We start from the raw sequence: 26,316 nt of genomic DNA on the forward strand, positions 1-26,316 counted from the left end.
ATCGTTTCTGTATTCATCGTGGAAGTTGTAGATAATAAAATTCTATACAACTTTTGTCTGAAGCAATTTTACCTACTCTGAACCGTTTTCGAGTTAGAGGGCGATAAGGGCGAGGAGCTTAGCCACACATGCAAGAGGCCAAGGTCAATGTAGAAACACAGTCTAATGTACATTCATCGCCATATATCTCCAAAACGTCCGAACGTACAAAAAATTGCTTCGGACAAAATTTGTAGAGAATGTTATGCCCTACAACTTCCATAATGAATGCGAAAACAATTTGAAGCCCAGGAGAGGTGATAATTAAAAAAAACTGATTTTTGCGACCTTCATGGCCAATTTTTATTGTTTCGGCTTGCTGAAACAGTCAGGTATACTTCTCAACATGTAATTAACCACACATACCTTAATCTGACATGCTCGAGTATGTACAATAATCTTTTTTTTTAAACAGGTTGTCCTATACAATTCCCCCTATATACAAGTCTAACTTTTGTAAGAGGTACTCTACAGGGTCCAAATATCTCCCTTATATTAACCTGATACGCTCGAGTAAATCCAGAATTTCCCTCTTGGGCTCCCCAACTACTAGGTTTCATATTATGATCAACAAAAACACGGAACTTCTATCTGACAGTGTTCGTTTCTAGTGAACGAATTTTTTCTGGTATGATTCTATGAAACGTTTCATGAAAGGAAGTTTCAATCAAAGCAGCTCGCCCAAAGATAGAATAACGACTAATTGACTAATAAAGGAAGCAAATACTATTCGAATTCTTCGGATTTCTGATCAAGAATGGCTCATTTCGATAGCTGAACGGTTACTCAAACAAAATTCGTAATCTTTGAGGCGGCCGAGTGCATAACTCAACCTAACAGTAAAGGATGAAATTGCACAGGATATCGATCGATTTTTTCTGCCGCAGACAGGACACATGTCGCGGTATGCTGAGTCGTTTCCTGAATACCGCTCGATCTTCCCCTTTGGCGATTATTAAGTCTGACCAGATTCAAAGGCACACTTATCGTCTGCCTGGGGCCTAGAGAAAGCGATTGTTTTCACAGAGAGCATCGAAATGTCAATATATGATAGCTTCACGATGGTCATTTACCTCGCTCAACATCTTAAGGAGCGGCCACAAGGTTGGGTTTGTCTTTCAATCATGGACGTCTTCTTATTCTGTGATTAGTGCAGTAAACACGAGAAGAAATTTCTGAAGATTATCCAAGGATACCCAGATTGTGGATTTTTTTGAGAGGATGCACTGGGAACTTGATATCTATAGTCTTCTCCATCAGAGCTGTTTGGCGGCTACACCCTTTAGTTCCAGAGTTCTTAGAAGGTTAGTCCTTTCTTCTAGAAGTTCTCATCCTGGAAGATCAAGCCAGAGTATCTTCTTTCTGTTGCTTTCCTTTCTGAAACTAGTTTCCAATTAACACAGAAGAGTACTAGGCTAATAAAAGATGCATCTCGATCTAGAGCCGGCCCTGAGTACCTCAGTGACACTTCCTGTGAGAATTTTCGAAACATTCGTTTGCTCAGTTGGTTCAGTAAGTTGCTCATGGATATGATCAATAAGTTCACATCAAGCTAGTTCTTTCGCGTGAACCCACCTTTATAATTTCAACTTCATAATTTGCCAATTATAAGTTCCCCAAGTGGGAAGGTGTGTGAGTCTGTTTGATCACTTTTACCGAGCTCTTTCCTCTTTGAAGGGCCGCCGATAACTTTCCTATATGGACGAACAGTGTAAAAAAATTTCTCATGATAATGATTGGATTTTGTTCCTAGTCGAGTTCGCGTTTCTCTTTGCGAGATGGCGTTAGTGCACATTCACTACCGGAATCGGGAGTTGTCCTGCTTGATCTGCAATGATTTATGATTGAAACGAGCGAAAAATTCACGAAGATAGAGAATTCATTTGAGGAATTTGGTAGTAAAAAGGCACATCTTCGAAAACACCCTGTATATGCCAGTTTCACAACGAAATAAGTCTAACAACAATGCAATAATATATATGACAGATTAACCTGTTGTATTTGGAAAATATTTCAGGAAAATACTTCGATTTTTGTCTAGATTGTAACAAAAATGTAATAGCTTCAACTGGTTACCAAATTAGACGCTACTGGTTCAATCGGAAATTAAATAACGGTGTATAAAAGAGACGAAGCGAGGGACGTGGCCGTCTTAGATCATGTAGCAATGGATCCGACCTTTAGTACTAAGAAATTATCCGATTCATTTGGTGTTTCAAGCACAACAATCATGAGAATCCTTAAACAACATAAATTCCATCCTTACAAGATACGATTGGTTCAGGAACTGAATGATCGTCGACTCCAATTCTGTGAAGTGCTCAGTGAAAGGATTAAGGGTAATCAAAACTACAAATTCGATATCTGTTTTTCGTTTTCAACATGTGCGTCAGTTCTTAAATGAAAATGTTCCACACACCTGGACTGGAAGAACGGGACATGTTGAGTGGCCACCCAGATCACCTGATTTGGCTCCACTGGACTTTTTTCTATGGGTTCACCTGAAATCCAGGATCCATGCTACCCAGCCTGAGTCTCTGGATGATTTGCGAACTCGGATCATAAATGAATGGTGTCAAATTACTTTAGAAATCTTGAGTGAACGTTTTAAGCGAAACTTATAATTACTGCCTGGAAGTGAATGGTGCTCATTTCCAGCATTTAACAAACTTATCACAAAAGTAAGTACTCTTTCATTGTTTTACATGTCATTTCGTTATCGATGGAGAATTTGAAGGGAAATTTCAGGATTTCAGTACTCGAGAAGATCTTTAAGATGAGGTATCGCAAAACCCCTCATCTCTATTCAAAATCAAGGGTTGTACCCACCCCCGTTAGGAGGTTGCAGTTTGTCCTCGAATCAGAAATTGAGGGGTTAGTCTTTCCACATTTTCTCCACATTTCAAGGCCAAAAAATCGAGGTTAAGTTTTCGTTGGACCACGCTGTATAAACGATAGAGTTTTTTTAGTCATTGTGATGTGCTGAAATACAAGGAAAACTCTTCATTACTTTGAATTTGAAACGCCTTTCAAACACTTATCTCACTACTCACCAGTACATAACGCGAAATGATAGTAAAAGTTGATCCTCAATCTCGACTATATTACAACATTCTTTTTTTTTTTATTAAAACGTTGTTATAACGTAAGCCTGGCATTTTACGTTACATAAAAATTGCATAGAATGTCAAACGATATTCTGGATGACCAAATTGAGAACCCATTAATTAAGGAAAAACCAACTTGAGGAATTTGTTGACTGAGATTACGTAGATTATGTAAAATTCATATTAGATGTCGTGTAAGACATATAATGGTGATAGGATGATTGGTTTTATAAACATTCACTTTTTATGAGGAATTGAATTTTATGGTATAATTGAGCTCTGCAGTTTTTCCGGGTCTGTCTGGTTCATACTGTTTGGTATTGTGACCCCCATCAAATCTATTTTTGTCGCTTCGTCTTATACAGCTTCTCAGATTTTTATGCCAGTCTATAATGGCTCCATTTAGAGAGATGTTTTCTTAGTTTCTCTTTACTGGTATGTGTGATAACTGTGGTCTTTATTGGGTCAATTTTAAACCCCACTGACAAATTATGATGTTTCAAGAAAGATTAAAGTTATGGTCATCAATAAGGGTGATAACTCGGTTATGTAAACTACTAGAACTTTGATTTGACTTCAGAAGCTGTCCAATCAATTGATACACATTTCGTTTATACACAAAAATCCCTAGACAAACGGAATAACTTTTTCCATTAGTACCAATTATCAAGGTACCATTTATATATAGAATTATTTCCAGCTTCTAATTAGATACATCGAAAACTACGTGGATGGCCAACAAAAAAGGCAATATCCTTGGAACAATTTTGTTTATATCCTCTCAAACTAAAACAACTGTGCAATCTATCAATTATTGATTTGTAACCGATCAAGTTTCTCACTTTGGACAAGTGAAATAAATTCGGAATTGAAAGGATGTCGAAATCCATCTGAAACAGAGGCGGGAAAATGAAAGAACAAGGTTAGGATGAGATGGTGATCGATAGAAATTTGGTACAAGGTGAGGATTCACTATAACTCTACTCCAGCTGTACAGGTACCGATTATATTTTTCGTTGAGTTCGGTGTTATGCATTTCCAGGGTTATCATTGGAAACCCTGCGATTGGATTGTTCATGAATGAAAATTTTCAGATTGAAAGTTAGGAAATATCTCTAACGATGAAGTATTTGAACTACTCTTAAAATCATTCAGTTATAATTGAAAATCAGTAAATGGATCATGATGACATGCAACAATCATATTCTGTCTATTATTTCATTTTTCTATAGAGGAAAGTGTTGATGGTATCTTCTGTTGCTTGAAGCCAATTTTTACCCTGAATAAGATGGATTAACAAAGTCTTTGTAGCAATCTTAAATACATATGGACTTGGTTACCTTCATTTTCAAGGTGTCCAGACGGTGTGTTGCATTGAAAAACATGATATAACGTTAGGTTCTATACAAAGATAAAGGCTGTTGAACGAAGAGTCGACTATTTTTGAAAGCAAGTACTTTTCGCCCTTATACACTTTTCGTCCGCAAACTTCCGACAATAATTGTCATTTGCTGTTGCCAAATTATTTCTTTACGAAATCTGCTAGATTTTAAGAGTGAATTAGGTACGTGGTTTGAATGTTAGCTTGAGATTCGCGTCTTATAATGAAAGACTTATCAGTTCGACCTTCCTTGAGGGATATAACACGTCGGCCACGACATCTTCCGCACGGACCACAGATCGAAAAAAACGCTTCGCGAAACCGAAGTTTGGAATTTTTTTCGTCGACCTACATTCGTTTCCTCCTCGCTCGTTTCCGTCTCTCTTCTCTTTCTCTCTCTCCACGCGAATTTCTTCTCGGCGCGCTGCCGCACCGGCGAAATAAAAAGTGGCTCTGATGATGATTTATCAGTTCCGAACCGGCGTTTGTTTTGCCGTTGCTTTCGATTCCCGCGGATCGATATGTTCGATCGTAAATTTGATGTATCGCGCTTGAGCCACGGGCGGGGAGCCATCCTGCTTTCTTAGGTGGTCTAAGCCAGTTTCTAGCGAGATTTGAGGGAATGAGTGTCTGAATTTGCATCTTATTGTCAGATGGGGTTCACACGATTGCCTCCTGGCGCAGTGGCAGATCCAGGAGTGATTTTGGGGAAGGGCATAATTTTGTAATTTGAAATTCTGCGAGGTGTTCATATTTTTGGGAATTTTTCAATGGTCAACTTTCGACAGCTCCTAAAAAAATGATCGTAGATTTGAAAGTGATACTTATTCTGAAAGAGCAACTCTTTCAGTGAAAAATCTCGAAATTGCATCGAGCTCGGTGCAACCCTTGGGTCTTGACGATTTTTTAAGTGATCCCATCTTTTTGGGAATTTTTCGAAGGTCAAATTTCCACGAATGTATCTCGAAGAACAATCGTCGTAGACCTAAGTGTTATACATATTCTTAAAGAGCAACTATTGTATTAATTGATCTCGAAATTTCATCGAAGTCGGTGGAACCGTTTGGTCTTGACGATTTTTTAACTGAGCCCATATTTTTGGGAAATTTTCGAAGGGTTAATTTTCGACACGTGTTTCTCCCAGAAAAATTACCGTAGATCTGAATGTGATACATATTCTGAAAGAGCAACTCTTTCAGTGATAAATCTCGAAATTTTATCGAAGTCGGTGCAACCGTTCGGTCTTGACGATTTTTTGAGTGACTCCATCTTTTTGGGTATTTTTCGAAGGTCGAATTTCCACGAATGTATCTCGCAGAAAAATCATCCTAGACCTAAATGTTATACATATTCTAAAAGAGCGACTTTTCCTGTAATAAATTTTCAAATTTCATTGAGCTGGGTACAACCGTTCGGTCTTGACGATTGTTTAAGTGACCTCATCTTTTTGAGAAATTTTCGAAGGGTTAATTTTCGACACGTGTTTCTCCCAGAAAAATTACCGTAGATCTGAATGTGATACATATTCTGAAAGAACAACTCTTCCAGTGATAAATCTCGAAATTTTATCGGAGTCGGTGCAATCGTTCGGTCTTGACGATTTTTTGAGTGACCCCATCTTTTTGGGTATTTTTCGAAGGTCGAATTTCCACGAATGTATCTCGCAGAAAAATCATCCTATACCTGAATGTTATACATATTCTAAAAGAGCGAATTTTCTTGTAATCAATTTCCAAATTTCATTGAGCTGGTTACAACCGTTCGGTCTTGACGATTTTTTTAATGACCCCATCTTTTTGGCAAATTTTCGAAGTTCAACTATCGACACGCGTATCTCCCATAAGAGTAATGGTAGATCTAAATATGACACCTGTCTTGAAACAGCAACCTCTTCTTGAAGTAAATAATCAAAAAAATATTTCTCTCAAGTTCTGGAACCGCCCTTGCTATGGTGGTTAAATTGGTTCTAAGAAACTCTGCCTGAATGATGAGTTCTAAGAACTAATTCCTGATCTAACCTGAGATCCTGCTGAAAAATCTTGGCAGTTTGAGTTTTTTGTTGAGAGGATGAAGCTAAAACTTTCTCCACTTCCATTTTTTTATAGTAACGGAAATCGAAGCCGCCCCTGTATCCGCAGGACCATTCATAATCCGCGATATGCCAGTACCATTATCAGGCAGGGAGAAAGTACAACGCATGTAAGACTGTTATGTTAATAAGTACTTAATTACGTTCAAGTATTTATCAAAGATATCCGCAGAGATCGAGCTCCGCAGGAAAATATAGGCAGTCGCGGTGCGGGTTAACATGGCCGGAGGTCCTGCTGACAAATGGCCCGATTCATCAGTTATAACAACTTGAAATATGGCCCATTACCATTCTGGTGCAACTGCGACGGAAACGGTTGACAAATTGGCGAAAATTAAAGAATGGAGTGGATTGGATGAAAGCTATATAGATAAAAAAAGAACGAGTCCTCCCTTCAAGTTACACTGGCCTGGACTGCGCTAGATTGTTCCTGCTTTGGGAAGAGGAAGAGTTTGTTGGTGTTTTCACAATTTGAAGAATTGTTTTCACAGATCTACCTGAGAAAAAAAGGCACAAATAATAAAAAACAGAAAAGCCAAAGCCACAAATTTACAAGAATATCTCTTTATTAAATAAAACAATAAATAATGAAATGCAACTGACAGAATCTCAACGAAATTTGTAGTTAATTTCCTCCTGAATCCTTTGGTTCGATTTTTTTTTAATGTAGACTGATTATTTGGGAACATAACTCTTCAGATGCTGTCAACAATTCAGTTACTTTGTTTCTTCTCATATGCAGATGCAGGGGAGTACAAAGAGAATGAAAAAAATGGTTTTATTCAATGGAGAAAATCGTTGACAGATGATAATGCTTACGAACACACAGATGTTGCCACATCTTTCTGATTTTCTTTCAATCCATTGCAATTCATTGACAGTAATCATATCACTTTGATCTTAATCTTAATCCATTCGAGCATGTTTGAGACATGTTAGGTTGTTTCTCGAATTTTATCAATGAAAACGTGAGAGAATACCATTTATATCTGTTCATATCTCAGGAGTGCATATTTGAATTCGAAAAACTTCTAACGTTTTGCAATATAACAAAAAGTTCTTTGATTTCCAACCAGATCTCTCAGCCTGCAGAAGAACGTCCACAGATCGGAATTCTAGGTTCATTGAAACAAACAAATTACTCTGGAATTCCAATACAGGATGGCCGAGGGCAAATAACGAAAGTGAATTGAGACTTTTTCATCTCGTCGATATACAGTTACTTATTATACGTTTAATTTCTAATGCGCAACAGACCATATATTGGAACTCAGTTTTTCTCGATCATCTGGAGAGAAATTGTGTTAATTCATTGGTTTCTAAGAGGCTATTTTCGAATTTCTAGTTTTCTACGTTTGGAAGAAACGCGAAAAAATTCGACTTAACGACCGCGTTAGTGGCGCGTTTGATTGTAGATCAGTTTAGGATGCAGGAACAGTTATTTACATATATAATGAAAGAAAAGGGGGGATTTTTATGCTTATAAGAAAGGCACTTTCAATTTCGAAGTGAAATACAAAGTAGAAGAAGAAAATTTATGATTTTTTTTCATGATTGGATCTATGAACTTGAACTTGACCCTGAATTTTGGTGTTGATATGGAGTAAAATTCGAAGATTCGTTGAAAGACAACGCTGCTTTAAGCGCTAACCTAGACATAATCAGAAGTAAAATTGGGTTAAAATCTTTTCACCGAAAATCTCGGACAGGTGGACTCTACCTCTATATACCTATCTTTTGTCAGTAGATTCTACGTATGAAAGTGCCTAAGAAGGTTTTAGTTTCAGATCTGTAACTTCAAAGACAAAAAAGTTATGAGAACTTTTCGAAATCGTCAAATTTCAATTTTTGTTTATAACTCGAAATCTAATAACGATTGGGGGACTCTGTTTTTAGATTTGGATTAGTCATAAAAAAGAGCTCGAGAATGTGTCATCTGTTTTCTTCTAGCTGCTATAGTTCTCAAGATCCCCTCAGTAGACAACACCCTGTACTGTCAGCAGTCCCGCCATGAGCTTAGCTCATATCAACCTAAGGACTTTTTGCCAGTGCAGGTTCAGCAGTGTTCCTCCAGATGGTATTTCTATTTTGTACACCTCCCATTATTCTGTTTCAATTTATCATTTTTATCTCAAACCTTTCTCTTCACAAAAAAGTTTTTGTTTAAAATCGATATAAAACGTCCAACTGGAATACCCTGTGTTAAGGCAACACGAAAGGGTGTGCCGAGGTAGTACCATCGATCGCGACCATTCATAAACTGCTTCTAGATCTCTCTGCATCGGCTACCAAGCAGTCTCCCGAAGACCCAAGTCCCTCCACACTCTCCCAATGCATTTCCAATCTGTGTGCCGTCTCTCCGCAGCCATTCACTTGTCTCTCCTCGCCACAACCTACTTCGGGAATCCTTTACATTTCATTACAAGTTAGTATCAGACAGGTGCTCCGGTTGAGGTGTACAAGAGAAGCGTTGCTCGATCTACCACCGTCCGGTACTTTAGGAAGTCGCGTCCAGCGGTCCATAACATCCCTCGTGACTCACCGGAAGAAATAGGGTGTTCTTTTGCGTTTTAACGATCACGTTGCACGGTGCATGGGCATGCACGAAACTGTTGCGTTTTGGGTAATTTTGTCCAGTGACTTGAGATACAGTTTTGGTGTCGACTGTTAGGGAAGTTTGTAGTGGATTGTTTTGTAAGGGATGGAGATGACAGTTTGAGTTGTGATAGATAAGAGTGATGCTTGTTTTCAGAGGATTATACCTACTTTTTTTGGATAAGTGAGAAAGGTACGTTTATCGAATGATATTGAGGTATTTAGGTCGAAGACAGTTTCATGAGAACTAGAAATAATTTCACCCTCATACAGGGTTAGTCAACAGTTCATAACTGGGCTAAGAAAAGGAGATTAATCTTCAAAACTGATCGAGATAAATGTTTGATTTTTTTTAATTGAATTCTCAAAAAGTTTTTAAGTCTTCTTCTGTTTTTCGGATCACTCTACAGGTGGTCCGAAAGGCACTGAGATTTCCCGAAGAAAACCTTGAAAAAATGACGAAAAAGTCCATTTTCTCTAACGGCATGGCCTTATTTTTTTGTCTGTTACATACTCTAGTGGGTAGACCTTACATTAATGAAAAAATGAAATAAAAGTTTTAAATTTATATCCATTGAATGCTTAATTCTTGCCAAAAAAAAATATAGCTCCCTAAAGATGGCACCTGAACTAAAAACTGTCTATTATAGTCGAGCATGTGAAGTTAAATTGAACCTTCACACTAAAGAACAGTATTGACCTCTCGAAGAGCTTTACGAAAATATTTCAAAATAAATCCTTCTAGACATACATAGGCTCACTAATGCAGGATCTATAATTATTCTGTGGATGCTGGAAATTGGCTAGCTACATCCTGAACCATTAGAAATCTCCTCAAGACCTCATATTCTTATCAGAGCAGATCGAGTTATTTTTCAATTAGTGTTATGGACAATTTTATATAGCTATACTTGAGTATAGTTGATCCTAAGATGAATATGATGTTCTCGTCTTCGAATCTCTTCATTCTCGATTGAAACAGAAGGATTTTGGCTGTGTTATTGGTTTCGATTGAAGATGACACTGTTTCTAGGGGATAAATATACAGAGTGAGACTTTGACTAGTACAAATATTTTAATAATAGATTCTTGAGTTCGAATGAAACACTTTTTTCCTGTACAATCTTTTTCCGATTCGTCTTTGATAAAAATATATAGCCATTTTAAGTTTTCATAATGAGCCACCCCTGGAAAACATAGTTATCTTCAGAAAAAGTAGCTAAATTTGTGACACTACACATCTGTGGATTTTTTAAACAGAGTTGCATTCAGCCAAAGTAGAAAATTTTACAAGTTTCACAGATACTTTTTTGAACAACCAATTATTCGAAAACAGTGCATTATACGAGAAAATATGAAGAATACTTTTGTTTTACAAAACGTTCAAATGTTCATTAGATAGCGTCCAATTTAGTTTGAAGAGTTGGGTTCTTTGAATTTTGGGTATTTTTATGCTGCGTTATGGTCATAATGAGAAAACTGGAAGACGTGGGTGATACCTTGTGTTCGAGAAAGATTCATCAAAGAAATGAAAAACCATATTCCAAAATTCATTTCATTCGTTAAAACCGTTTGTGAGATAGAACTAAAAATACATTTTTTTTATGGTTTTTCAACAGCCTGTATCTTTCAAACCGAGCCGAATCGGAAAAAATGGTAAAGAAAAAAAGTGTTTCTTTCGACCTCAGGAATCTACTGTTAAAATATTTTCAAGAGTCAAAGACTCACCCTGTATATGAAAATAACAATGAAAACAATTATGAAATTTCTACAGGAGCTCTTTCAGGATGAAAATTTAATAGGATTCAGAATATTTATTTCAGTCACTGTTGTACGGATATCTTATCTCAATTTAATTTCTTATTTTAGGCAAAATCTCTTCTTTCTCTTTCCCTTAAACATTTTCTAAACTAAAATACCTTCACTTCTCTTCTTGAAATCATAATCATATCTTCTGGTAGCTCAATTTCTCAAGCCAATCAATTTTCCTCTGAAGGGCAATACTATATTGAATTTTTCAGTCAGTAAGCCTCAATATTATATACCTTTCTTCATTTTTCCATTTTTTGTTCTTGCTAGAATTCTTTCAATTTATAATCTTATCTCAAATTTGAATATTCTCAAAGAAACTTATCCTTAAAATATGAGAGATTGCATTGGAAGTAACTCTTTTCATTCTTGATGAACTGTGAAGATCTTCCTCTGAAAAAGTGATGAATCAGCCGTCGAACAAATTTCACCATAAACTTGAAATTTAAATCAACTGATAACCGTTTGTACATCTGTCGACTTTTGACCTCACCATCTTCGGTTTCGTTGTGAATCCAGGTCTCTCATTAGTCTGCGTATAAAATATTTTCAAATTTGTTATTGATGGTCAATTTATGGATTTTCATGTGAAGACAACATATAAAATCGTTTAGGATGGTCACGTTTACGGATTCGGCATTATCATGCATATTTATTCAACGTTTGGAAAACTGTTGATTTGTGGACGAGACAAGTATCCTGAATGATAATACTAAATTTGACAGTCGCTTTGGGATTGCTAATGAGTTTTCTAGGTGTTTAGAATGAATTTGCTTCACAATGAGAGACTATGCTACTTTCCAATAGTAAAGACCATCCCATCGATTCTTAAATTTCGATCGATGAAATCTACAAATTTGAGTCAATATCAAGATTTCAAGGAGGTACATAATTTCTTCGAATTATTTAACTAATAACTATGTCGAGTGGCATTTTATTGGGAGGATATCCACAAGTTATTTGTGCCTATCTCTGATGGGCTGAAAACACGGTCTGAAGATATGTCATCGATGTTTAAATCTAAGTCTAGAGCTCAAGCTCCAACCCAAGATATCTTCATGAAATATGAGTCGACTAACGTTAATAAATCTAGAGACGTTGTGGTTGTAGGCTAGCAGATGTAAGTACTATCTAGATGCGGTGTTCAATTCCGGCATACCTAGTATCTATTCCACGGCACTCTAGATTATCGCCTCTGCTTCGAAATCCATTTTCAGAGGAATGAGTGGTGGGCGTTAGTCGAAGCCTACTCGCCTTAACTCGAAATTGTATTTTGTATGTTGTTGCTGATCCGTCCTGTAAGCTTTTAATTAGCTCGATCATAGATAAATGGAAATTACAGCCTGTTGCGGTACTAGGGAGAAGTGTGACTAATTTAAGATGACAGCAATTCTTTTTTAACAAGTTTGTCTGGTTAGAGTAATCTACAGTAATAGTCTATTTACTTCTACAAGAGGAGTCTGTTGGCACATGATTTCTTCAATGTTAAAACTACTATTTTGAATTAGAATGTGATTATTCTATCAGTAACCCTTATATTTTGAAATCCACGTTTTATCAGTTAACGAAGAGTGGTTCAACCAGAACTTAACACCTCGATTATGTGACTTTGAAATGAAAATGAAATTTTGCAGCAAAATTTGAGGATCAGATGGTACCCGTGAAGATCTTCAACATGAGGTATCGCGATACCCCTCCCTTATCTCTATTCAAAATCAAGGGGTTGATTTTTTTCTTCGTTTATGGAGAGCACAGCTGGCTGCATTGAAGAAATGCCATGAAGTTCTCACATACTCAGAAGCTTCTTAATTGTGAAAACTATGTTCTTTATTCATGGTTCACATCTAAGTACGAGGAAATATTGAAAAATTCTTAGCCCACTATAGAACCAAACGAAATTTCAATGTCGAAATATTTTATAACTCAACATATTCTCCTCTTGATTGTATACATTCATTACAGCTAACCTGCAACGTCTCTAGACCTTTCGAAAAAAATGTTTCTTCTTGCTCTGCAACCCAGACTTCCAAAGCTTTTATAACCTCCTCGTTGGAAGAAAATTTACGACCTTTTTTCAGTTGAGGAAAGAGTCGGATGGAGCCAAATCTGGTGAATAGGGGGGTTTTCTAGTAATTCAAACCCTAAATCACGAACTTTCTGCATTGCAACATGAGATTTGTGTGCAGGGGCGTTGTCCTGCAAAAACAAAACACTTTTGGAAAGCTTTCAGCGTATTTTCTCTTCAATTTTTTCCCGTAGAGTGGTCAGTAATGTCGAATAGTAGTATTCGGTTATTGTTCATGATTACTCCATGGCAATCCCAACAAACTGAAGCAAGAACTTTTTCAGCAGATTTTTGGATACGAAACTTCTTAGGTCTTGGAGAGTGTCGCCATTCCATCGATTGTTGCTTCGTTTCTGGATCGTAGAAATCTACCCAAGTCTCATCTATAGTAACAATTCGGTTCAAGAAGTCTACATCGTTTTCAAATCGAGCACAGATCGAACGCGATACTTCTACCCTTGCACGCTTTTGGTCAACATTCAAACATTTGAAGATCCATTTTGCAGCAATTTTTCTCATGTCCAAATTGACGTGGACTATATGATGAACGCGTTCGTATGAAATATTCAGTGTTTCAGATATCCGTTTTAGCCCAATTCGAAGGTCTGATAAAATCATGAACTGCATCGATATTTTCGAGGACTGACACAGAAACTGGCCTTCTCGATCGGTAATCATCTTCAATGGAAAATTTACCTTTTTTGAAGCTTGCAGTCCAATTTTTCACGGTCGCATACGAAGGACATTTATCACCAAGGGTATTAAGCATATCTTCGTCTTCGTAAATCTGCTTACCTCTTAACCCTTTTAAATACAGGTACTTGATGATGGCTCGATACTTCAATTTTTCGATTTTCACAATTTCGGTGGACATCTTCTCTCTTTCAATTCATTGCTCAACTCTGGTTTACTTTTTTGACCTCAAACTTCACACTGACATGGAAATGGTCTAGGCTCACTAGATATCGATACATCCTCGTAAGTATTAAGTGTAAAGACATTTTGGAAATTCAATCATCGATAGATTTCCACTAAAATCCACAAAATATCAATGCTCTGACCCATTCCTCAACTCCAAATAAAACATAAACCATTAGAAAAATTAGCCAACTAGGAACTGAACCCGTAGAACGCATAAATAAACGATTAATAATCGAACTGTCGCACAGGTTAAATGAACCAGAAATAGATAACAATGGCGATTTGTCTGAATGTCACGTAGATTCTAGGTCGGCAAAACCGATAACTGCCGTCGCGGGCGTTCAGAATCGATAATGAACGAATCTGGAATCGGTTATTTGTCACAAAATCGGGAATTGAGTCTTCTGATTATTCAACTGGAGCTTGACACTCGAACGGTAACTGCATGTGGACGGAATAACACAGCGTTGGTACCATTACATGATGCAGTTCTTGTGACACATACGTGGTCAATTGTGTGCGAAACAATTTTCAGGTTCACCGTGTGTTATTTGGTCACCTCCTTACATATCTAATCTGTCCGAATGGTTCTCTTGGCATTTGATACACAAGAATCGCTCTCAAAATTTCTTAAATTTTAAAGAGTCTTCTCTAAGCGAATAATTGGATACTACAGGAAGTAGATTCTTGTCAATGAAAAAGATACAATAAGTGTTGAAACACTAAGAATCACAATGAGTTAAAATATGAGTAACAACTTCCTCTTCGATATCCCTGACAGAGTACCAAGATGACCATCAATAATTCATCGAAATAACTCATATCTCTTGGAATTCAATCCTTATTCCCTTGAAAACGTATAATTAAATAGTAGGTATAATAGCAACCAATGCAGATTAACGTTATCTTCATTTTGATTTTTCCTGTATCACATTCAGCTTAATTGAATCCAAATTACCATCCCAAGTGATTTCATCACTGGAATGAATTTATTTTCTTCCAATTGCTTGTAGATGATCTATTTCCTTAGGTACTCTTCAACACGAAACAACCTTCATGATGCATCCAATGGATCAGAAAGGGAAGGGTTAGAATCTGGTAGATCAATAAAAGAAGCTTGTATATAAGTAAAACACCTTCAAATCTTCAAAGTTTCAGACAAAGACAAGAAATACAAAATCAGATCCACAGTGGAAAAAGCCACCCCTGAATGTTATTCTTATTAATATGTCACCATTGAAGAATTTTTGATAGCTTCATACATTTCAACCAATTGAGCATTCTTTTTTTTCTTGCTAAAAGTAACGGTTCAAAAAAAAATATCAACAGGTACGTAGTCTGTGTAGGGTAGGCTGAAATTATTTTCATTCACACCCTTCATAAGATATTGATGAACTTCAGTAGATCAAGACAACTAGTAGTTTCAGAATTTCAAGACAAGATAAGACAAATTTCTGAACAAAAAAACAATAAATATTGAAATATCTTGTCTAACCATGAATACACTAAAACGTATTTATTTGTGAAAAAGATCACATAATTTTACATGAGATACCTATTTCTATTTATTTCACATTTTTTTCTAGAAAAATGTAAATTGATAATAATTAATGATAATCTTTTTGAAACTCCAATTGGAATCTAGATTTTCAATTTTAACTTTCAGGCAAACATTTTTTTTATGTTTATGAAAACATGGTATAGTTTTGGCTTATTTATCATTTTCTCAGTTGGTACTTGTGTCCACCTGAACTTCGAAAAATAACAAAATTTCTTTCTGTCAGTACTGCCACTAGTAACTACCACCATCTTGCATTGGTGAATGCTGCTTCTATTTTCTTTTACTACCGCTTTTTTATTTTTACTAAAACTTACGTTCTTCTATATTGCCTTTTAGTGAATATTCTGCGTCAGAATCGGTGACAAATGGCCAAGCAGACGTTCTGTTTACTGAAGAGTCAATGTCACTTATGGTAGAATGAGACAACCACTTTGTGATTATTAAGAGAAGACAAAGAAATAAGTTGCAATTAAGTTCAAAGCCGATTGAAAGACGTAGAAGGTGGCAAAGTCAAGTTAAATTGACAGACAAATTTCAAGATCTTAAAATTTCTTGACTCAATACAAGATTTAATAAGTCAAGAAAACGTCAAGACAAGATTTTTTTAAATTTCTTGACTTTTTCTCAAGAAGAGACAAGAAGTTTGTCATCAAGAAAAGAATTCTTGTCTTGTCGATCCTAGTTTTCGATTATTTTCGATTAAGGTCAAATGGTATTAAATTATGAGATGTTCATTGATCATCGAGTTAGTCCCTCATATTTCGTAAGTTACGAAATCATTTTATTATTTACAGAGTGTGAAACTGATAGATGAATCTGTTGAAAAGTTGATGATAGAAGTGCCCGACGAAATGCCTTACTAGCAAGCTTTGAATAGCTTCAAAGGTCGAGTAAGGTCAACCTTTGTGCAGATTATGTAACAAGAAGAAAGAAGATGTCTGGCATATCATGTTCCATTATAACTTGTTTCTCGAATAGAAATATAATAGTTATCGAAATACTAGGAGAATTTGTTGAGGGAGAAGATTTGGTTGAGATTCTTGTGAATCAACCTAAAATGACCTTTTCAGATACTTCTTGATCGAGCGTGGAAAGTTTTCTTATCAAACTTCTTGGATGATTTCCTACTCCTACTCCAATTGTGTTTCTCGAGATTTGGGTCATTGAAGGGTACTGAAAGAAGATGAATTTCGAAAGTTTTTTCGAAGATGTAGCTTAGGTACTAGGATGGCATCTTAATCCTCTGGTGAGTGTGGTCTAGGCACTGACCAGATGTTATAGTCTTTCTCCAGATGGCTGTTATGGCTAATCTCGAAGAAATGGCTGAATAGATGTGAGCAGTGGGATGTTTTCTAGTTCAGGCTTATGGTACTATCCCAAAATTGTTTCTCTCTCAATGAGGGAAATGCAGGATACTAGGATTATTATGAAATTTCCAGAAATCCACTCGAAACCCGCATTTATTTTTGCCTGCAGCGTAATCCTTGTGATACAAGATAGGTTATGCAAATAATCAACATCATACGGAATCATTGCAATGCAGACCTAATCCACCCATAATAATAGATTGTCGTTATGATGCAATAGCTACTCCAGCTATCTGCATAACGTAGCAGTGACCGAACACAGAGAGGAGAGATTGGGAAAAATCGGAATTCTACTATGCAGTGAGCTCGTGCATATCCCGAAAAGGTCAAGTACGTTTCAACTGAATGAAATCGTCTCAGAATGGGTGTTGAATATGCGTGAGCGATGGGAGAAAGGACTTTTTCAGGACCCGCGGTTACTCCACCTTCATTGTTACCGGTAATGGTGGTTGACCGAAGACATAGCTGAGCTTTTGGTGAAATGTTGAATAGTAAATATTGGAGGTATTAATTTTGTACATTACTTGTTACTCACCCTGTATATCGTGAGACAATGGAATCAATTGTAATCTCCTCTCAGGGGAACAATTGACTGGTTACATAGGTAAAAAATAAAAGATTAATGAAGTATCTTATAAATCTGTCCTGAATTCTCGTTCCAAGATTGAACAAGAAAGGTAAAGATTGACTGGCTGGAGTTGAGTTTTCTCTAAAGAAACTCATTCTTTTGTACCTGTTTTTGACTGAAAAATTGAATTTCTTCGATTAACGAATGATGTAACTACAATGCCACCAAATCATTTGCATGTGAAATGTTGCCAAGATGAGGCTTGCATTCTCAAGAATGTATCAGATCTCTTTTACTTATTTCTAATCCAGAACTAGAACAGATATTATATGACTTGTGAAGGTAGGCACCATTCTCTATCGCTGTCATTATTTTTCATTCACCTAATTCGTTTTTGAGATATTCAAATTTGAAATTTATGCAGAATTGGTCATTTGCTAGAACTGACTATATGAATCAATAAAATTTCAGAACTTTACTTCAAAAGTTTGGTGGGTGAAAGTTGCAACTTTCAGAATTTCCTTTGTATTTTTAGTGATACTAGCCCATATACCGAATTCCAGCTCTCTAGGACCATAGTTTTCATGATCCTAATTCAGTAAGTCAGACACGAAATCGGAATTTTTTGAATATCATAAAATCTAAAGTAAAATGGTTGAATCTTCATATTTTCAATCACTAACATCATATATCGAAAACTATGTACATCAAACGCAAGATTTTTCACTAATTTCAGCTGAGATAGTTCAAAAAAACTGAAATTCGAAGAATGTATTGCTGAGACGAAAAAAGGATTGACAATTCTCACGAAGAGAATATAATGAATACGTCTTACATGGTCTGATAGTCATCATTGCCACTTTCACTCGAATGGTCTTAAAAATACAATCCAACCTTTTATATTCTCATTTCACGCATTCGGCTCCAATTGTTCCATATTTTGACAGCCCGGAGTCGTATAGATTCGGTACACATATTTTGTCGTCGAATTATTCTCTTCGAATGTTGAAAAAGTTCATTAACCCCTCTCCAAACGAAGGTGCAACGATGATGAAACTCTCCAACTATTTCTTCCTCAATTTCGAACAACAGAACCGTGCACCGTGAACCATCTGCCAGGCACTTAATCATCTACAGATGGCAGAACTAGGAAATGCACGTCGATCCAGCGATATCAATCAAGATTCGATCTTTTCCTTGAAGATGGGGGAAAAGCGAGATCCAGTTAAGGACTGGATGGACTCGGCGATGCGGTCTGTCATTAAAATAATTTAACGAAAGTGAAATGACCCCGTTTTCGGCAGGACATACCTCTGGGTGCCCAAACGTGTTTCCTGTGTATTGGGACTTGTTTGTAGACTGTGGTTTGAAGGTGGTCTTTTTGTTCGAAAGACACCTTACCGATATAAGCTGCTCAAAGATTAATATATTCGAGAGAAAACTCACTTTTTGCACTTGAATCACATTTTCAATAAGAGGATGTGTTGATATCTAGTTAGCCTAGACCAGTTCCATGCATAAAAAACGAACGATAACTCATTAGAAGTGTCAGTGTGAAGTTTGAGGTCAAAAAAGTAAACCAGAGTTACGCAATAAATGAAAAGAAAGTAGATGTCAACCAAAATTGTGAAAATCGAAAAATTGGACTATCGAGCCATCTTCAAGTACCTGTATTTGAAAGGGTTAAGAGGTAAGCAGATTTACGAAGATATGTTTAATACTCTTGGTGATCAATATCCTTTGTATGCGACCGTGAAAAATTGGACTGAAATCTTCAAAGAAGGTAAATTTTCCATTGAAGATGATGACCGATTGAGAAGGCCAGTTTCTGTTTCAGTCCCCGAAAATATCAATGCAGTTCATGACATGATTTTAACAGACCGTCGAGTGGGGCTGAAAGGTATATCTGAAGCACTGAATATTTCATACAAATGCTTACCATATAGTTCACGTCAATTTGGACATAAGAAAAATTGGTTCAAAATGGATCCCCAAATGTTTGAATGTTGACCAAAAGCGTGCAAGGGTAGAAGCATCGCGTTCGATCTGTGCTCGATTTGAAAACGATGTAGACTTCTTAAACCCAATTGTTACTATGGGTGAGACTTGGGTACATTTCTACGATCCAGAAACAAATCAACAATTGATGAAATAGCGACATTCTGGTTCTCCAAGACCTAAGAAGTTTCGTGTCCAATAATTTGCTGGAAAAGTTATTGCTTTTGTTTTGTGTGAGTGCCATGGAGTAATCATGATTAATTTTTTGGATAAGGGTAGAACAATAACCGGAGATTACTATTCGACATTACTGACCACTCTACGGGAAAAAATTGAAGAGAAAAGACGCGGAAAGCTATCCGAAAGTGTTTTGTTTTGGCAGGACAACGCCCCTGCATACAAATCTCATGTTGCCATGCAAAAAATTCGTGATTTAGGGTTTGAATTACTAGAACACCCCCCTTATTCACCAGATTTGGCTCCATCCGACTATCATCTCTTTCCTCAACTGAAAAAAAGTTCAAAAGGTCGTAAATTTTCTTCCAACGAAGAGGTAATGAAAGCTGTGTAGGTCTGGTTTGCAGAGCAAGAAGAAACATTTTTTTTAAGGTCTAGAGACGTTGCAAGTTCGCTGTAATAAATGTATCCAATAAAGGGGAGAATATGTTGAGTAATAAAATATTTTGACATTGAAATTTTGTTTGGTTCTATAGTAGGCTAAGAATTTTTCAATATATCTTCGTACATCTGTACAGTCCTATCAACGTTTTTACCTACCTAGTCTGGAAGTACCAGAAACAGCCAAAATCAAGCAATTTGGGACACCATCTTACAGTATGAACCGATCAAATCATGAAGTGGTCATAAAAAAAGACCCAGCTTGATTGCGTTGAAACTGACTCGATGCGAGTGCATTCAAATGCAGTTGTTCTTTTAAAAGAGAACTTATATGCACGAGCATGAGTACCAGCATTTGTAAAAGTGAAACTAACATTGTTTAACGAATTATAGTGTAGAATACCCATATCAGAAGAAAGAGAAACTTGAGCTGATTGATTGATTGATTCGAAAAACGCTAATACTTAATTTGCAGTTTTTCCCGATGGAGAAAGCCGGAATATATGGATGACTGAATAGAAGAAACTGATACTACTATTACAGATGCATGGACATTGGACGGGATGATTTGCAGTGTTGACGCTTCGTAACAATTCACTCTGTAATTGACTTAATTATTTGTTGACACGCTCTCTTTCTCGTTTATTAGTTTTTTTTCTACAGTTGAAAATATGTTTTGGTCAGTGATATCGAGCAATTTGACCTTTACTCATTTTTGGGGATCGTTTTCCATCTTTCTTCAAATCAATTTGTTGATAATGAGGGACAGAGCGTCTCATGACTCACAGGAATTTCTGTGGCCATTTATAACTTTTTCGTGTTCATGATGATTTGTTTCTTATACCAGGGAAACATTCTCAGTGGATGCTGAATCAATTATATCGAAATTCTCCGGATTTTTACCGTAGTTCTCATCGAATCTTCCACACCTACCGTTTGTGAGCTCATATCTTAGATTCAGTACCTGATATTCTTCTCCGTCTGTTTATTAACAATTGAACAGCTTCGTTCACCGCCCACAATCTTCAACCTTAAGGAAAGGCCCAAGGGTAGATTGGAACGTGAAATAACGGACCAACAGTTTATTAGAAATTAATTCTAGAGCTGTCTCTCAGAGACGTATCGAGAGCTTAGCCTGTACCTAAGAAATGAACTCTGGCGTTAGTGGACTATCCTCACTCTTACACTTTACTCTACTACGAAAAGTAACTTTCGAATATCCGACAAAAAACCTCTGCGAACACTGAGGATGCGACAACATTCATTGCAGGGTTGGATCATTCATCTTAGAAATACATGGATTTTGGTAAAAATTTACCAGTCCCCTTCATTGGCTGAGAGAAAACATTCTCACCATAGGAATAGTGGGTACATGTTGTGTTTTCTATACTCCATTCATATTTATTTTAGCAGTCGGTTGGCCATGAAATAATTTTCTCAAGTTTTTGTAACTAGAACAGAGTTAGGTTGGCACTCATGAAATGTCGTTAATGTCATAACGCCGTTGCCACAACTAATATCAATTTTTATTACGAAAATGCCGAAAGTAATTGAAAAAAGAGACAGGGTTTCAGGAAGTGCTATTTAGAATTCAGGTCCGCTCATTCAAATAGTTATACCCTGATATTCTAAAATCGACAATACGTCAGACGGTAGCGAACATATTCAATGTGAGAGAATTTATATAATGTTTGATGTGAATCTAAACGACTTATATTTCAGTTGAATATTTCCACAATCAGAAAGATTGTGATTGAAGAGGATGACAAAGAATTTCCTTCTATTGGGAGACCCAAAAAAGAGGTGGCATTTGAGAATTTTATATTTGAGTGAATTAATGCGAAAAGTTTACTACAGGATTTTCGATGAATGTCATCGTAGAATAAGTTCCCGAAAATTGATTTTTCTATTTTTCATTTGACTTGTCCTAAACATTTTAAATGTCTTGAGGTACCAATAAATACCTAATTATTATTATTATTAATTATTATTATATCAATGTATTAATATAAACAGCCACAAATACGCGCCAGTTGTCCTGTTAATTGTTTATTCATGTGAAAATTTTGTTCAAAGGTGAAGTTCATCTTGACTTGAAACTTACTTTAATTCCTTTTACTTATATTGATGCAAGATGATTTTTGTTGAAGGATTTAACATTCTTGTAATTATCTGTTAATTCCTTCGGGAGATACCCATTCCCAACCACTGCATCATATGCATTTCATCTTCGGGTTAATATTTTTGAAATCTTCAACTGATGTAACGTATTCAAACTTTAGCCAAAGAAGATGACGAACATAAACCCTCCTCAAGCTAGTGCATATTATGATATTATACTGATCTCTTGTATTTTCCATGCAAATAACTGGATTTGGTATGCCTTCAATCAGTTTTTATAAACTTCAGTTATGTTCGTCACATATTTTCCGAAGAGATTCGACAATGTGATAAAATACGTAATATCAGAAACTTTTACGTAGAACGGGAAACATAGCGTTGATTTAAAACCCAAAAATGTTTTGACAAGCGTCATAACCTCACATTTTCGTACTATACAGAGTGAAATGAGTCAACTTTCCATGGCTAAAATAAAAGTGAATGGAGCATACCCTTAGAACATAGATACATGGAATGGCTATTCAGTGCTACGAATGAATTGTTTGTCGTCCACACATTCGATGTTTCTCTGTCTAGAGCGATACTAAGGCAGTGGCGTTTTATTGAAAAATTTACATGCGTCCTGTCCATTCGTATTGAAAATTGATGCGCCAATGATGTCCGAATCAACTGTCTCAAATGTGATTGGCGACACTAAGCAACTATCTCACTCCAGTCTCTGGAATGTTTATTTTCCATTCCATGTATCTATGTTCTAAGAGTATACCTATATCTTGATTTGACACGCTCGAGTATGTACAATGATCGTTTTTTTTTACCACTCTGACAGGCTGTCCTTGACAATTCCCCCTATATAAACTTAGGTCTAATTTTTGGTAGAAGTACTCTACAGAGTCCAAGGTAGGATCTCCCCTTATCTGACACGCTCGAGTACATTCCCTCTTGGTCTCCCCAACTATAAAGGGTACACACAGTTGAAGACACTGTGGTTCACTGAAGAACTCCGAAAGGGTACTCAAAAAGATTCCTAAACATTTCCACTTCCGCCTCTTTTCCTCTCCCGTCCATAAACATGGGAAAACACTGCTTTCGGACCTCGATAACCGTAGGGGCGTTACGTTTTATGAGAACCATTTAGCGCCTTACCGCCGACCATTCCAAGAAACGCGGAAGTTGTGGGTGCCTTACTCCGAGCTACCCATCCAAGTTCATCAATTCCCGATATTGAGCACCATTCCATGCGGCCGAAGAACACCTACAATCAGTTAAATTGAAATCATTCACAGGTATAACTGTATCCTTGCTGCGGTAATGACTGCCCGCCGTGTTAGAATGATAAATACGAAGATGTTCTCTTTGCCATCCGATTCCTATTGTGCTCTGACCGTTGGAAGTCGTAAAATGCTAGGTGTAGGCAGGCGCGATAATTCCGACCACAACGGTGTGCCACTTTCGTCGCTTCTTCTATAATTGTTTGTTTCAATTGTTCAAGCGTCGTCGTTTCGTCTTTTGACACCCCCAAATGAGCCCCAATCTAAAATTTTACTTCTTTAGAATCAGTCCTTGTACCCTGCCACCCATCCACAGTGTCTTCTTCGCAGAGCACTTCTGTGGCAAAGAGAAAGAGCAATGTTGACCAAGGAAAAAAGCCTTGGAAGAAAAGCTTGTAGGATAGAGAACGTAAGCTTCTCAAGGCTATCTAAGATACTCGATTATTTTCTGTTCGCAAAGCGTCGCCACCGACTAGGACAAAATCCGCCTGAGAAACCCGTGTCAGGCAACCTGACATGCTCACGGTGTAACATAAAGAATAAGAGTCAGTTGTTCCTGACGTTTTTATCTTTGTTACCTTCCTTCTGTTCAAGCTTCGTGGTTATCCCTCGGTTGATAGAAGAAAACCCTAGGTGCTCCACTCAAGGTTGCTCAATATCTCTGTGGTTTGCTTAATATAGATGATTTTACAATAATAGAGATGATAAATGGTGCGATATTACAGAGCATGACTTATTATACAGGGTGAGTCTTTGACTCGTACAAATATTTCAACAGTAGATTCTTGAGGTCGAAAGAAACACTTTTTTTCTATACTATAATATTTTTTCCGATTCGGCTCTGATAAAAATATATAGCGATTTAAGGTTTTCATAATGAGCTGTGCCACCCCAGTAAAAACAAACTCACCTTCAGAATAACCAGATAAATCTGTGACACTACACATCTGTGGACCTTTTAACAAGAGTTGAATTCGGTCAAAGTACAAAATTTCACAGATATTTTTTATTTTTGAACATCAATTTAGTCTAAGACGACGCATTATACCAGAAAATATAAAGAATATTTTCAAACATATCATAAAACGTTCAAATATTCATTGAATAGCGTCCAACTTAGTTTCATGAGTTGGGTTCTTTGAATTTTTGGTATTTTAATGCTTGGTGATGATCATAATGAGAAAACTCGAAGAGGTGGGTGATATCTTGTGTTCGGAAAAGATTCATCAAATAAATGAATAACTATATTCTGAAAATCAATTCATTCGATGAAACAGTTTGTGAGATAGAACTAAAAATAATATTTTTTCGTGGTTTTTCAATAGCCTGTATCTTCAAAACTAAGTCGATTCGAACAAAATTACAAAGAAGAAAAATGTTTCTTTTGATATCAAGAATCTAATGTTAGAATTTGTACCACTCACCCTGTGTTTTCTTTTCTGTCCGCAAGGAGTCGCTAGCAACCGGGACAAAAACCCCCCTAGAGGGCCAGCTATTGATGAAGCTCTGGCTAGAACAGTTCTGACGTGGGGAAAAATATATTCTCCAGTGCGATGTTAACCCTCACACAATCTAAATATAAAATCCTACCCGCATATTTCCCAGGAAAGGAAATCAAAATTTCGGAAGCATCTGATGCACTTGTATCTTCTTGGTGCACTGATTGGCACTTGAATGTGCATTAAAATGTTTTGAGGGAAATTCTTCATCTTCTTCGAAAAGCTCTGATCTCGATACCATCTCCATGGTCTAGACAACACGGTCAATAACAGTTTACGTCTGTAAGACCATGTGAGATGTCGCATTCGTTCTTTTCGTGTTCAAGTCAGGAAGAAACAGACGATGAAGAAAGTAACCAGGTAATCGTAAGAGTTTACGGTTACTTTGTGCATAGAGATTTCAATCTTAACGTGCTCTATTGTTATTATTGTTAGATGGGTATTGGTCTGCGATTGTTTGGTTAGTCAGCAGCTTTAGATGCAGGAAGAAGACGGTTCATCATCAGATGTTCTCGTATATGAAAATGTTTATTGTGCAACTGGTGGCCAATGACCGTTCGCGGAATATTTATAGATTCGTAATTTGTTGTCGTTTAAAAACTACTATTGTACCGTTCGTATCGGTGAACGAACGCAATTTTGTTTCATCTACTCCTTCAGGAGAAAATTGAACTCATTTTTAGATGGAGTTTCTGAAAAGTTCTCTCCAGAAAACATACAATGATATTTTGAATGATCTCTCGAGGAATTACAAATCCTCCTCGATCATATTATAAGCTCCAATCTATGTAGGATCATATTTCAAATCCTGAAAACACCTCTTAACATTTCAGATAGTTTCTGGTCGATGGAAGTTATTCCTGCCATAATTCTTCGACTGATATCTCTAATTCACAGACAATATGATTCAACCGTAATCCAATAACCATTATATTATCTATATACAGTTACATTTCTGCTGTACCTGATCTGTTAAGATTCTGTGTATAATAATAGACCACTCGGTACAGGATCGTACGTAAGCAAGGATGATAGGATGAAGATGAGGTTCGATCCTTCAGAATGTTAAAACGCTGATCGTTAAAAGAATTCAAAATCCATTGAACACGCTTCGTAAAGTTATTGTTCATTGAAGTGAATCTCGCGGAAGTAGTCTATTTATAATCATAATCAATCCGGAGTTCGAGTAAAGCGATTTTGATGAACGTCATGGTTTTCCGATCATGCAAATTGTGTTATTTTGCGATATAATTAGCAGGGATACCTTGATTGATGCAGAATTTATGGTTTGACATTGAGAATATAAT

At 36.7% G+C, this 26,316-nt stretch overlaps 1 protein-coding gene across 1 annotated transcript in view; it reads left to right on the forward strand.

Moving 5' to 3' along the window:
* The first annotated feature begins 8,919 nt into the window (after positions 1–8,919).
* LOC123320602 overlaps positions 8,920–26,316 on the forward strand; it is a 28,135-nt gene continuing 10,738 nt past the window's right edge. Inside the window, exon 1 of the mRNA XM_044907959.1 lies at positions 8,920–9,404. The gene's annotated coding sequence lies outside the window, so the exon portion shown is untranslated. The remainder of the gene's footprint in view (positions 9,405–26,316) is intronic.

Source organism: Coccinella septempunctata, chromosome 9 (genome assembly GCF_907165205.1).
Source record: "Coccinella septempunctata chromosome 9, icCocSept1.1, whole genome shotgun sequence".
NCBI classification, from domain to species: Eukaryota; Metazoa; Arthropoda; class Insecta; order Coleoptera; family Coccinellidae; genus Coccinella; species Coccinella septempunctata.